Genomic DNA, 13065 nt, shown 5'->3' on the forward strand with positions numbered 1-13065 from the left:
TTAATTTAATTTTAATTTATTAAAAAAAATAAAGCCTGTATCTGCTGGTTTGATAAAAGTTCCATTTATTTTTGTCCAGTTTATTAGTAAAGTGATTACATGGGGTACTGCCTGGTTTAAGGATTATTTGTTCCTTCCAATTTAATACCAAACTGCTATTCTTCAGTGTGCATCACTCTAAATCTTTATCACTATTAGTACTTTAAGGTACTGTACCTAACTAAAACGCAGGCAAACACTTTTTTTTTCAATATATGAAATTTATTGTCAGATTGGTTTCCATACAACACCCAGTGCTCATCCCAAAAGGTGCCCTCCTCAATACCCATCACCCACCCGCCCCTCCCTCCCATCCCCCATCAACCCTCAGTTTGTTCTCAGTTTTTAAGAGTCTCTTATGCTTTGGCTCTCTCTCCCACTCTAACCTCTTTTTTTTGTTTTTTTTTCCTTCCCCTCCCCCATGGGTTTCTGTTAAGTTTCTCAGGATCCACATAAGAGTGAAAACATATGGTATCTGTCTTTCTCTGTATGGCTTATTTCACTTAGCATCACACTCTCCAGTTCCATCCACGTTGCTACAAAGGGCCATATTTCATTCTTTCTCATTGCCACGTAGTACTCCATTGTGTATATAAACCACAATTTCTTTATCCATTCATCATTTGATGGACATTTAGGCTCTTTCCATAATTTGGCTATTGTTGAGAGTGCTGCTATAAACATTGGGGTACAAGTGCCCCTATGCATCAGTACTCCTGTATCCCTTGGGTAAATTCCTAGCAGTGCTATTGCTGGGTCATAGGGTAGGTTTATTTTTAATTTTTTGAGGAACCTCCACACTGTTTTCCAGAGTGGCTGCACCAATTTGCATTCCCACCAACAGTGCAAGAGGGTTCCCGTTTCTCCACATCCTCTCCAGCATCTATAGTCTCCTGATTTGTTCATTTTGGCCACTGACTGGTGTGAGGGGATGTCTGAGTGTGGTTTTGATATGTATTTCCCTAATGAGCGATGTTGAGCATCTTTTCATGTCAGGCAAACACTTTAACTTCAATTTGAATTTCATGTGAGACATAACAAATGTCTTACTGAAAGTCATATGCCATGTTTGTTTCTTTTATATTTTAAATGTATATGCCTTTAATTTAGACTGTGAACTTTTAAGATGGTTTCTGTTCCTTCTGAAATCCTTAGTTTCTCCTAATTGTTTTTAAAATTAAATTGTAATGGACACTCAACCATAACAGTAGCTTTATGTTGTGTCCCAGGAATTTGTCCCCCATAATTTGATTATCTCTGGATTGCTGTAATATGTTACTGAATCTGTAACTTTACATTTCCAGTAACATCCAACATCTTCAGTAAGTTTAGACTTTAAAAAAATGCTTTGTCCACCATTAGAAAGCTGATTGGGGGTTTAGACCAAACATTCTTCTTACATCCTCATTTGTTCCCTCTCATTTTTGTCTAGTTTCCCCTATTCTTACATGAGTAGAAATTTGGTTATAGAGAGCTGTTTGTCTTTCCTGCTTTTTTTTTGCCCATTACAGTTTTCTGTATTTAACAGCCCTTCTAGTTCTACTCCAAATAAAATATTTTGTATTTTTTACTTGGGACTACAGAAATAATGTATTGGCATCCTCTCTTATCCAGTAGATTTTGGCATGCCTAAATCTGGAAGTGAAAAAAGCAACAACAACAAAAAAAACAGAGCAGCAAGGAAAATCGGTAAGCTTTACCCTGCAGCAAAAATATCAATCTGTTCTTAAGGAATTAAGTGCTTCACAAAGGTGAGTTCTCCATGTGACTAAGGCTTCAATTATTCATCGTGGACAGTAACCCAGTGCAGTTTGAAGGTCCTTGTCATTACAGGTGGCCTAGTAAATGTTTGACAACTAGCTCACCAGGAAAGAAAAAAAAAAAAGCTTTGATTATGGTGTTTGCAAATTTCTTGGGGTAAATATCCCACTGTGGCTCATTTCAGGCTACCATAGGACATCACAGAACACAGAATTAGAAGAAGGTATATATTATCAAACTATAATATTTCTATAATACAGATACGATCACCATAACCACAAAAACATGGATAATAGTAAAATGAGGAAATGAATTTTGAATATTTATTATTCTTATATATTGGATTTTAACATAATTGTCAGCTTACATAGTTAATTCTTCATAAAGGCTGTGTTTAACAGCCTGCAAAATTTCTAAAAATGTTTAAATGTACTCATAAAGCAGTATAAGCCAGCTCTAGCATATACTGCTTTCTGCACTCTTAGTTTTGGAAGTGACTTAGGCAATAGCTAATATGAGTTGAATCCTTCATGCCTTTTTCATATTCCTCCATGTATATGATACCTTGTTATGACTTTATTACTTTTTAAAATCTTCTGAGCCAGCTGTAAATGTTTAATTTGTCACTTGTAAATAAACACAAACAAAAGGAACTCCATAAACAATGGGAATAGAGACATTTCCTCAAGGAAGAAATATAGACAGCAAAACAGCACATGAAAAGATGCTGAACATCATTAGTCACTAGGTAAATGCAAATTAAAATAACAATGAGCTATACCACTACATACCTATTAGAATGGCTGATTAAAAAGACTGGTCATAACAGGTCAGGGGGAATTGGAATTCTCAGTATATAACTAGTGAGAATGTAAAATGGTACAACCACTTGGAAAACAGCTTGGCAGTTTCTTAAAAAGATAAAGGTATACGTATCATAATCCACCTATTCCATTCCTACCTATTTACCAAAAAGAAAACCTATGTCCATACAAACACTTATACAAGAGTATTTGTTATAGACAAAAACTGGAAACAACCAGAATGTCCACCGATGGGTGAATGGATATAGAAATTGTGGCATATCCATACAAAGAATACTACTCAGTAGTAAAAAAAAAACAAAAAACAAAAAACTGTTGAGTGACACAACATAGGTAAATCTCAAAATAATTATGCTGAGTGAAAAAAGTCACGGAGGGCATGCCATTTGATTCTATTTAAATAAAATTATAGAAAATGCCAACTAAGCTATAGGACAAAATGATCATTGGCTTCAAGTGGGTGCAAGGAAGAGGGGTTGGGTTGGGGGAACAGAAAGGGTTTACAAAGGACTACACACACACTTGTAGTGAGGCATATGTTTATTATCTTGATTTTGGTGATTGTTTCATGGGTGTATACATATGTCAAATTACCAAATTGTGTACTTTAAATATATGTGATATACTGTATGTCAATTATATTTCAATAAAGCTATAAGAAATTAGTTTTTTTTAACATTTATTTATTTTTGACAGCCAGAGACAGCTGTGAGCTGAGCGTGAGCAGGGGAGGGGCAGAGAAAGAGGGAGACACAGAATCTGAAGCAGGTTCCAGGCTCTGAGCTGTCAGCAGAGCCTGACACAGGGCTGAAACTCACGAACCGCAAGATCATGACCTGAGCCAAAGTTGGACGCTTAACCGACTAAGCCACCCAGGCGCCCCATAAAAATTTTTAAAACTATGGTCTGGCCAATGAAGATGAGGAAAAGGCAACTGCTTTGTGCTGGACAATACATTTCTATCTTTAGGAGTAAAACTGTATAGGTTCTTTAGGCAAGCCCTGACCACATTGCTGGCTTATACTGAGAAGTTGAGCAACTGAAATGCTCAGATTTTTATCACATGTCTGCTGTTAAGCCAGATTCTCTTCATCTTTATACTTTACACTTCTTTACACATTTTATACTTATCTCTGCTATATTTTATATTATTTATTTCTCATAACTATTATAGTGAGGCTTTGGTATTAATATTTATTAGACAATTGGTTTTTCAGATTCTGTTTAGTGAACACTAGGGAGGGATACTCACAGAACCATCTGAGGTACCCTGAGTGGGTGTGAGGATTGGAAATGGAGGGAAAATGATAAAGATTCTCAGTAGGCAAGGCTCTAGCCTCCAAGTCAGGCAGCTTCTTTGTTTTATAGACTTAAGGGCTCCTGAGGGGGAAAAGTATGAAAATCACCTCTTAAGTTTTCTACAAGCTAAGCCCAGAAGCTAATGCATAGCAGTTGCTCAATAAATATCTGCCAAAATGGATCTTGATTAAATTTAAAATGATTCTTTCATGGGGCACCTGGGTGGCTCGGTCAGTTAAGGGTCCGACTTCAGCTCAGGTTATGATCTTATGATCGTTTGTGGGTTCCAGCCTCGTCCAGCTCTGTACTGACAGCTCAGAGCCTGGAGCCTGCTTCAGATTCTCTCTCTCTCTCTCTCTCTCTCTCTCTCTCTCTCTCTGCCCTTCCCTGGCTTGTGCTTTCTCTCTCCCTCAAAAACAAAAAATATTTAAAGGAATAAAAATAATAAATGAAATGCACTCTCGCTTCTTTCTGCACTCCCTCTCTCACGTGGCACATAAACATTTATTCTGTCATCTGAGTTTCTTGAGGTGGAAGTATTAATTTTTGAGAACTGCTATTGATTTTACACTAAGAAAGGTACCGATTGCAAGGAAGATGGAAGAACAGAAGGATCCTGAGCTCACCTCCACCCCCCACCCCCGCCAGACACACCCACACTGCAACTACATTTAATATAACTCACTCTGAAAACAACCTGAAGACTAGCAGAACAACTTTTCCACAGTTACTGATATAAAGAAAAAGCCACATTCATTACAGTAGGAGGGGCAGAGACTCAGTCAAGAACCAAAACCCCTGGCCTGGCAACCCACAAGTAGGAGGGGTATCATAGGATATCATAGGAGTTCCTCTCTAAGGAACGAAGAGATCAGGCTCCACATCAGGCACCTCTGGCTGTGGCGACCTGCACAGGGAAGATAAATCCCCATAAAATCTGCCTTTGAAGATCAGTAGGACTTAACCATAACTCTAAGAGAGCCAGAAGGCAATAAGAAACAAAGACGCCACTCATAAGGCCAGAGCACTAGATCACTTAGTCTGAGAACCAGCACAGGGGCAGCAGTTTGGAAAGCACCTGGGTTATACATGAAGGAAATCTAATTTTAGGGTGTTCTGGAGGGGCAGGGCAGTACTGGTGGGCACCATTTTTCTTGCCCTCTTTCAGCTTAGCTGGATGACGGTTGTGTGAGCCAGTTCTGACACTCTCCATCTGTCCTGAGAACACTACTTGCTCCTCCCCAGCATTTCCCTACAGACCTGTCCGGTCCAATCTGCACCACACCTGGCAAGCAGCCTCAGTTGTTTTTTGGGGTTTGTTAATTGGTTGGTTGGTTGGTGGTTGGTTTTTAAGATTTTCTTTGGGTAACTCTATACCCAACATGGGGCTTGAACTCACAACCCCTAGATCAAGTCACATGCTCCACCAACTACCAATGCCCTTCCAGAGCAACTTCTGCCCCAGGGAGGTGGAGTGCTAGCCCCACCCACCAGCATGCCCACCAAAGGTGGAGGTGAGACTCTTAGACTTCTACACTGGAACTAACCCTATCTACCAGCACACCCACTACAGCCAGATCTCATAGCTGCACAGGGGTCCACCCCTACCCACCAGTACACCCATAAGTAGTCATGGCTAATCACTGCAGCCAGCCAGGCTGGAGGCCAGACCTGCCCACTAGCATGCCTGCAGCAGTCATGCCAAGTCACAATAGGAGGGTGAATGCAGTCCACAGAGGGGACATCCTTGGATTACCTGGTTCTGGTGACCAGAGAGGATTGTGCTACTGGGCCCCACAGGACACCTTCAACATAAGGCCACTACTTTCAAGATCAGGAGACAGAGGAATATGTTCCAAACAAAAGAATAAGGCAAAACCTGAGAAAGAGAACTAAACAAAATAGAGATAAGGAATCTATCTGATAAAGAGTTCAAAATAATGCTCATAAAGATGCTAACCAGATTTGAGAGAAGTATATGAGCTCAGTGAGAACTTTAACAAAAACTTCAAAAAAAATCAGAGCTAAAGAATACAATAACTGAAATGAAAAATACACTAGAGGGAATCAACAGCAGATTAGAGAATACAGAAAAATGGATCAGTGATCTGGAAGACAGAGTAATGGAAAGCACCCAAGCCGAACAGTAAAAACAAAAAAGATTTAAGAAAAAAAAAAAAGACAGGTTAATGGACTTCTAGGACAACGTCAAGTATACTAACATTCATATTATACAGGCCCCAGAAAAAGAGAAAGGGGCAGAAAACAATTTGAGAAAACAACAGCTGAAAGCCTCCTTAAGTTTAAGGGGGATGAAAACAGACACCCAGGTCTAGGCTATACAGAGAACCTCAAACAAGTGAGCACAAGGCAGTCCACACCAAGACACATAATAAAATGTCCAAAATTTGGGACACCTGGGTGGCTCAGTAAGTTAAGCGTCTGACTCTTGATGTCAGCTCAGATCATGATCTCAGAGTCATGAGACTGAGCCCTGCACTGGACTATATGCTGGCATGGAGCCTGCTTAATATTCTCTGTCTCCCTCTTCCTCTGTTCCTCACCCACTCAGGCACATGCATGCGCTCTCTCTCAAATAAATAAATAAAATGTCCAAAATTAAAAATAGAGAATCTTAAAAGCAGCAAGAGAAAAGCAAATCGTTACATACCAGAGAAACCTCATAAGCCTATTGGTTTGTCAGCAAAAATTTGCAGGCCAGAAGGGAGCAGCACTATATATTCAAAGTACTCAAAGGAAAAAACCTATAACCACGAAGACTCTACTGGGCAAGGTTATCATTCAGAATTGAAGGAGAGATAAAGAGTTTCTCAGATAAACAAAAGTTAAAGTTCAGCACCACTAAACCAGCATTACAAGAAATGTTAAAGGGAATTCCATAAGCAAATAAGAAAAGGCCACAACTAGAAGAAAACTGTAAAAGGAAAAAATGCCACTTGTAAAAGCAAACACATAGTAATGGTAGTAGATCAATTATAAAGAAAGAGCTGGGGGCGCCTGGGTGGCTCAGTCGGTTAAGCGTCTGACTTCAGCTCAGGTCATGATCTCGCAGTCTGTGAGTTTGAGCCCCGCGTCGGGCTCTGTGCTGACAGCTCAGAGCCTGGACCCTGTTTCCAATTCTGTGTCTCCCTCTCTCTCTGACCCTCCCCCGTTCATGCTCTGTCTCTCTCTGTCTCAAAAATAAATAAATGTCAAAAAAAATTTTTTTTTAAAAAAGAAGAAAGAGCTGGTTCTCTGAAAAGCTAAAATTGATAAACCTTTAGCCAGACTCATCAAGAAAAAAAGAGAAAGAACTCAATATCAGAAACAAAGGGGATGTTTCAACTGACACCACAGAACTACAAAGGACTGAGACTACTATGAAAACTTATATGCCAACAAATTGGACAACCTAGAAGAAATGGATAAATTACTAGAAACATACAGTCTCCTGAGACTGAAGGAGGAGAAAATCTGATTACTACTAAGAAAATGGGATCAGTAATAAAAAAAATTCCCAACAAACAAAAGTCCAGGATCAAATGGCTTCACAGGTGAATTCTACCAAACATTTGAAGTTTATTTATTTATTTATTTATTTTGAAAGAGAGCACATACGCACATGTGCACACGAGTGGGGAAGGGGCAGAGAGGGAGAGAAAGAATCCCAAGCAGGTTCTGCCCTGTCGGCACGGAGCCTGATGTGGGGCTTGAACTAATGAACAGTGAGATCATGACCTGAGCCAAAATGAAGAGTCCGACGCTTAACCTACTGAGCCACCCAGGTGCCCTGAATTCTACCAAACATTCAAAGAACTGATGCCTATCCTTCTCAAACTATTCCAAAATATAGATGAGGATTGAATGCTTCCAAATTTATTCTATGAAGCAACAATTATCCTGGTAACAAAACCAAAGACACTACAAAAAAAGAAGTACAGACCAATATTCCTAATGAACATAGATGCAAAAATCCTCAACAAAATTTAACAAACCAAATTCAACAATATGTTAAAAGGACATTCACCACAATCAAGTAGGATTTATTTTGGGGATTACAGGTTCAATACCTGCAAATCAATCAACATGATATACCACGTTAACAATATGAAGGATAAAAATTATGATCATTTCAAAAAATGCAGAAAAAGCCCTGGTCAAAATTCAACATCTATTCATTATAAACACTCTCAACAAAGTGAGTTTAGAGAGAACATACATCAACAAAATAAATGCCATATTGGAAAAATCCACATCTAACATCATACTCAGCAGTGAAAGGCTAAAAGCGTTCCTCTAAGATCAGGAACAAGACAAGGATGTCCACTCTCACCACATTTATTCAACATAATACTACAAGTCCTAGCCACAGCAATCAGATAAGAAAAATAAATAAAAGGTATCCAAATTGGTAAGGAAGAAGTAAAACTTTCACTATTTGCAGATGACCTGACACTACATATTGAAAACCCTAAAGACTTCACCAAAACACTATTAGAACTAATGAATGGAGTCAGTAAAGTTGCTGGATACAGAACCAATATACAGAAATCTGCCACATTTCTATACACTTAGAACAAACTATGAGAAAGACAAATTAAGAAAACAATCCCACTGACAACTGCATCAAAAAAAGAATAAAATACCTATGAATGAATTTAACCAAGGAGATAAAAGAAGTGTACTCTGCAAATTATAAGACACCAATGAAAGAAACTGGATAAGGCACAAATAAATAGAAAGATGTTCTGTGCTCATGGATTGGAAGAATTAATATTGTTAAAATGTCCATACTTTCCAAAGCAATCTACAGATTCAATGAAATCTCTATCAAAATACCAGCAGTATTTTTTACAGAACTAGAACAAACAATCCTTAAATTTGGGTGTAACCACAAAAGACCTCAAATAGCCAAAGTAATCTTGAGAAAAAAGAACAAAGCCAGAGGTATCACAATCCCAGTTTCAAACTGTACTACAAAGCTATAATAATCAAAAGAATATGGTACTAGCACAAAAATGAACACAGAGAATCAATAGGAATAGAGCCCAGAAATAAATCCACACTTATATGGTCAATTAATCTAAAACAAAGGAGGCAAAAATATACACTGGGGAAAAGATAGCCTCTTCAATAAATGGTGCTGGGAAAACTGGACAGTTAAATGCAAAAGAATGGAACTGGACCACTTTCTTAACAATATACACAAAAATAATGCAAAATGGATTAAAGACCTAAACATAAGACCTGAAATCATATAATTCCTAAAAGAAACCATAGGTAGTAAACTCGGACTTAAACAATATTTTTCTGGATCTGTCTCCTCAGGCAAGAGAAACAAAAGCAAAAATAACTTGTACTACATCAAACTAAAAAGCTTTTGTAAAGCAAAGGAAACCACCAAGAAGACAAAAAGGCAACCTACTGAATGAGAGAAGATATTTGTAAATGACATATCTGCGAAGGAGTTAATATCCAAAATGTAAAAAGAACGCAAACAATTCAACATAATAATAATAGTAATAATAATAATAAAATTTAAAAATAGAGGACCTGAATAGGCACTTTGCTGAAGACATACAGATGGCCAATAGACATATGAAAAGATGCTCAACATCAATAATCATCAAGGAAATGCAAATCAAAACCACAGTAAGACATCAACTCACAGCAGTCAGAATGGCTAGTATCAAAAAGACAAGAAATAATAAGCGTTGGCAAAAATGTGGAAAAAAGGGGACGAATTTCTTTTTTTAATTTTTTTAAGGATTTTTAAAGTTAATTTGATTTTGAGAGAGACAGGTTTAGGTTTATAATCTTGTTGGTACTCTGCGAGTGGCAGGGGAGGAGGGGGGGGCGGGCAGAGAGAAAGTAGAGAGAGAATCCCAAACAGGCTCCACACTGCCAACTTAGAGTCTGATGTGGGACTCGAACTCACAAACCTCAAGATCATGACCTCAGCTGAAACCATGAATCAGATGCTTAACTGACAGAGCCACCCAGGCACCACAGGGAACCATTTTCTTGGTGGGAATGTAAATTGGTACAACAATTATGGAAAACAGTATGGAGAGTTCTCCAAAAATTAAAAATAGAAATACCATATGATACAGTAATTCCACTTCTGGGTATTTACTCAGGAAAATAAAAACACTAATTTGAAAAGATTACACAATGCTGTGTTTATTGTAGCATTATATACAATAGATAAGATATGGAAGCACCTGAGTGTTCATCAGTAGATGAATGGATAAAGCCCTCCTTCCAATTAAGTTGAGAAAACTGAGTATTAATAGTCAACTTCCTGCCTCTTTCCATTTAAAATTATCTTTGTTTTTACCCATTCTAATCTTCTTCCCTCTAGAGTCTGATGTTTACCCATTGTTCAAAATCAAATACTCAATTTTTTGACCCACAGTCATCTCTTGTGAAGAAAATGACTTCATCTATTAATCTCTCTGTTCTATATCTCATCTCTCTCAGGATTTCCTCCAGGCTATAAATATACGCAAACCTCTCCCATTCTAAAAAAATATCCTCCTTTGACCCTGAGTTACTCTAAACTAATACTCTATCTTCTAATTTCTTCTCCTGGCCATGCTCTGCACTTTTTCATTTTCCATTCACTTCACAACACGCTTAAATATAAATTATGTCAACACTACCTCAATAAAACTGAGTCATCAGTGACAAAATGTAGTTGACAAGTTCCTAACCTTTAGTATATTTAACTTTCTGTACCATTTCACACTTCATATTTTGAGTAGTAGTCAAATATATTTAGAAGAACAAAGTAGGAACTGATGGAAGGAAGGGAAAAGTTGCTTTTAAACTTGAGTACCCACGGAATTATAAATAGTTGTAGTAGCCGGAATAATGCCTCCCCATGATCTTCTACTCCCACTGAAGATGTTTACATCCCAGTTTCCCTGGAACCGTTGAATATGTTATGTTATATAGCAAGGGGGAATTAAGGTTGTGGATGGAATTAAGGTAGTTAATCATCTGGCCTTCAAGTAGATAGATTTTCCTCGATTATCCATGTAGGCCCAATATAATCATAAAGATCCTTATAAATGAAAGGATGCAGACAAGTGTGTCAGATTAATGTGATGTGAAAAAGACTAACCAGCCACTTCCGGCTTTGAAGATGGAAGGGAACCATGAACCAAGGTGCCGGCAGCCTCTAGAAGTTGGAAAGGGCAAGAAAAGAGATTCTGCCTCAGAATCTCAAGGAAGCAACCAACTCTGCTTATACCTTGATTTCAGAACAGTAGGACCCATTTCAGACTTCTGACCTCCAAATATCTAAGATAACTTTTTTTAAGCCACTAAATTTGTAGTAATTTGTTGTATCAACAGTATTACAATAACTATTTCTAATTTTCCTTTAAAGTACAGTTGAATCTTGTGACTTTTTCTATTGAGTCTGATCTATTGAGTGGGGGCTTGGAAGTGATGATAGGAAGTAAACCAGGTTCAAATAAGAGTTCTTTATCACTGCAACTACTCTCTTGTTGATCTTCATACTTGCTTATAATCATATATAAATACTGACATTCTATTACCAGAATTAAAACCATTATGAAAACTTAACAGGGTGCATACTTGCTTCAGGAAAAAAAGGTATAAGGAAAAAAAGGATAACGTAAGATTGTATTCTTCCCCAAGTGAGGATAGAAAAAGAAAGCTTGTTGGTTTCTGTTACGGAGCAATTGATAATAGCAGGGGAGAAAAATGTGGGTAAACCAATCTGGCACTAAAAAAAAAAAAAAGAAAAGAAGGGGGTCCCAGAGCCAACCCAAACCATACAGTGACATCTAAGGTTAAATATAGATTCGTTGGCTACCAATCTCCAACTTTCTAAAGCTTTCATCCAACCACTCAATATGATTTTACCTTCAGTCCAATTATTCCTGATCTGTTTGAGTTCTTGCCCTAAGTTATAGGAAGTAACTAACTCCTGTTACTTGAAGGTAGGAGACTTACTAACAAAACAGAAAGGTAGGATGCCTCATTTTGATGGGCAGAGATCACTCCTGCTATATCAACTTGAAACTCTATAGAATATTTTCTCATAGTAACATAAAACATATACAGAGGTTGGATTTAGAGAATGGCCCTAATAGTAATTCTGGAGACAGAATTACTTTCCTATTGCATATTGTGTTCTTAGTTCCAGAACAGGAATGAACCTTAAAATGTACCTAAGCCCTTTCTTTCTCCTTTTACTTTCCCTAAACTTTTTAAAAGTTTATTTATTTTGAGAGAGAGAGAGAGAGAGAGAGAGAGAGAGAGAGAGAGAGAGAGAGAATGCTCATGTGCAAGCAGGGGAGGGACAGAGAGAGACTCCCAAGCAGGCTCCCCACTGTAGCACAGAGCCCAACTCCAGGCTTGAACTCACAAACAGTGAGATCATGACCTGAGCCAAAATCACGAGTTGGACACTTAACCAACTGAGCCAACCAGCACCCCTTTCACTTTAAAATCAAGTTATTTATCTGTCCTACCTGTCTAGCATTTCTTGACTTTACTCAGAGTCACAAAGTCAGACTCAACAAATGTGACTTTAGATGTGACAAAAGGATTTTTATAACCTCTACACCAGTTTTTCTCAAACTAGAATCTTTGAATTCTTTACCAGACTTTTCCCATTTTGTGATTTATTTCATTAATCTATAATAATATAATCATAGTCCAAATCACCCTGATTGCCACTTATAACTAAATACTGCCATGTGATTCCAGAGCCTGTGCTGTGTTTAGATTTTATGATCTTGTTGGTACTGTGTAATAGCACTTGTGTCTCAGGCAAATGAGAACAGAAATAGGTAATAAATGCTTCTTTCTGGCCATATGAAAGTCAAATGACATCAGTGAAAGAATGAACAAGATCTCTTAAAGGTCTAGTAGAGAAAACTGGCCATCATATACGGAACACAACAGTTAGTACAGACAGGCCAAATTTAGAAGAACCTAAACTGTGGCAGATCTGTATTTCTGTTTCAAGAAGCAATTTTTGCAAAAAGTAAAAAGAAAAAAAATCAAGTAGCACATAGATACTAATTTTATTAGTTTATATTTCTCTACATTTAGTATATAAATTTTAGTTTCAAGATGAAGAGGTAAGAGCATAAAGAGT

At 37.7% G+C, this 13065-nt stretch overlaps 1 long non-coding RNA gene across 10 annotated transcripts in view; it reads left to right on the forward strand.

Moving 5' to 3' along the window:
* LOC123594716 overlaps nucleotides 1-13065 on the forward strand; it is a 44727-nt gene that overhangs the window by 25868 nt on the left and 5794 nt on the right. For 6 of the 10 annotated variants that reach the window (XR_006710854.1, XR_006710855.1, XR_006710860.1 and 3 more), the window contains exon 3: nucleotides 1654-1728. This is a non-coding gene — a long non-coding RNA (uncharacterized LOC123594716). Of the gene's footprint in view, nucleotides 1-1653; nucleotides 2443-3320; nucleotides 3360-13065 lie in introns of those variants that run through there. The other 4 variants (XR_006710856.1, XR_006710861.1, XR_006710852.1 and 1 more) reach the window with 2 other exon arrangements.

Source organism: Leopardus geoffroyi, chromosome B1 (genome assembly GCF_018350155.1).
Source record: "Leopardus geoffroyi isolate Oge1 chromosome B1, O.geoffroyi_Oge1_pat1.0, whole genome shotgun sequence".
In the NCBI taxonomy this organism is placed as follows: Eukaryota; Metazoa; Chordata; class Mammalia; order Carnivora; family Felidae; genus Leopardus; species Leopardus geoffroyi.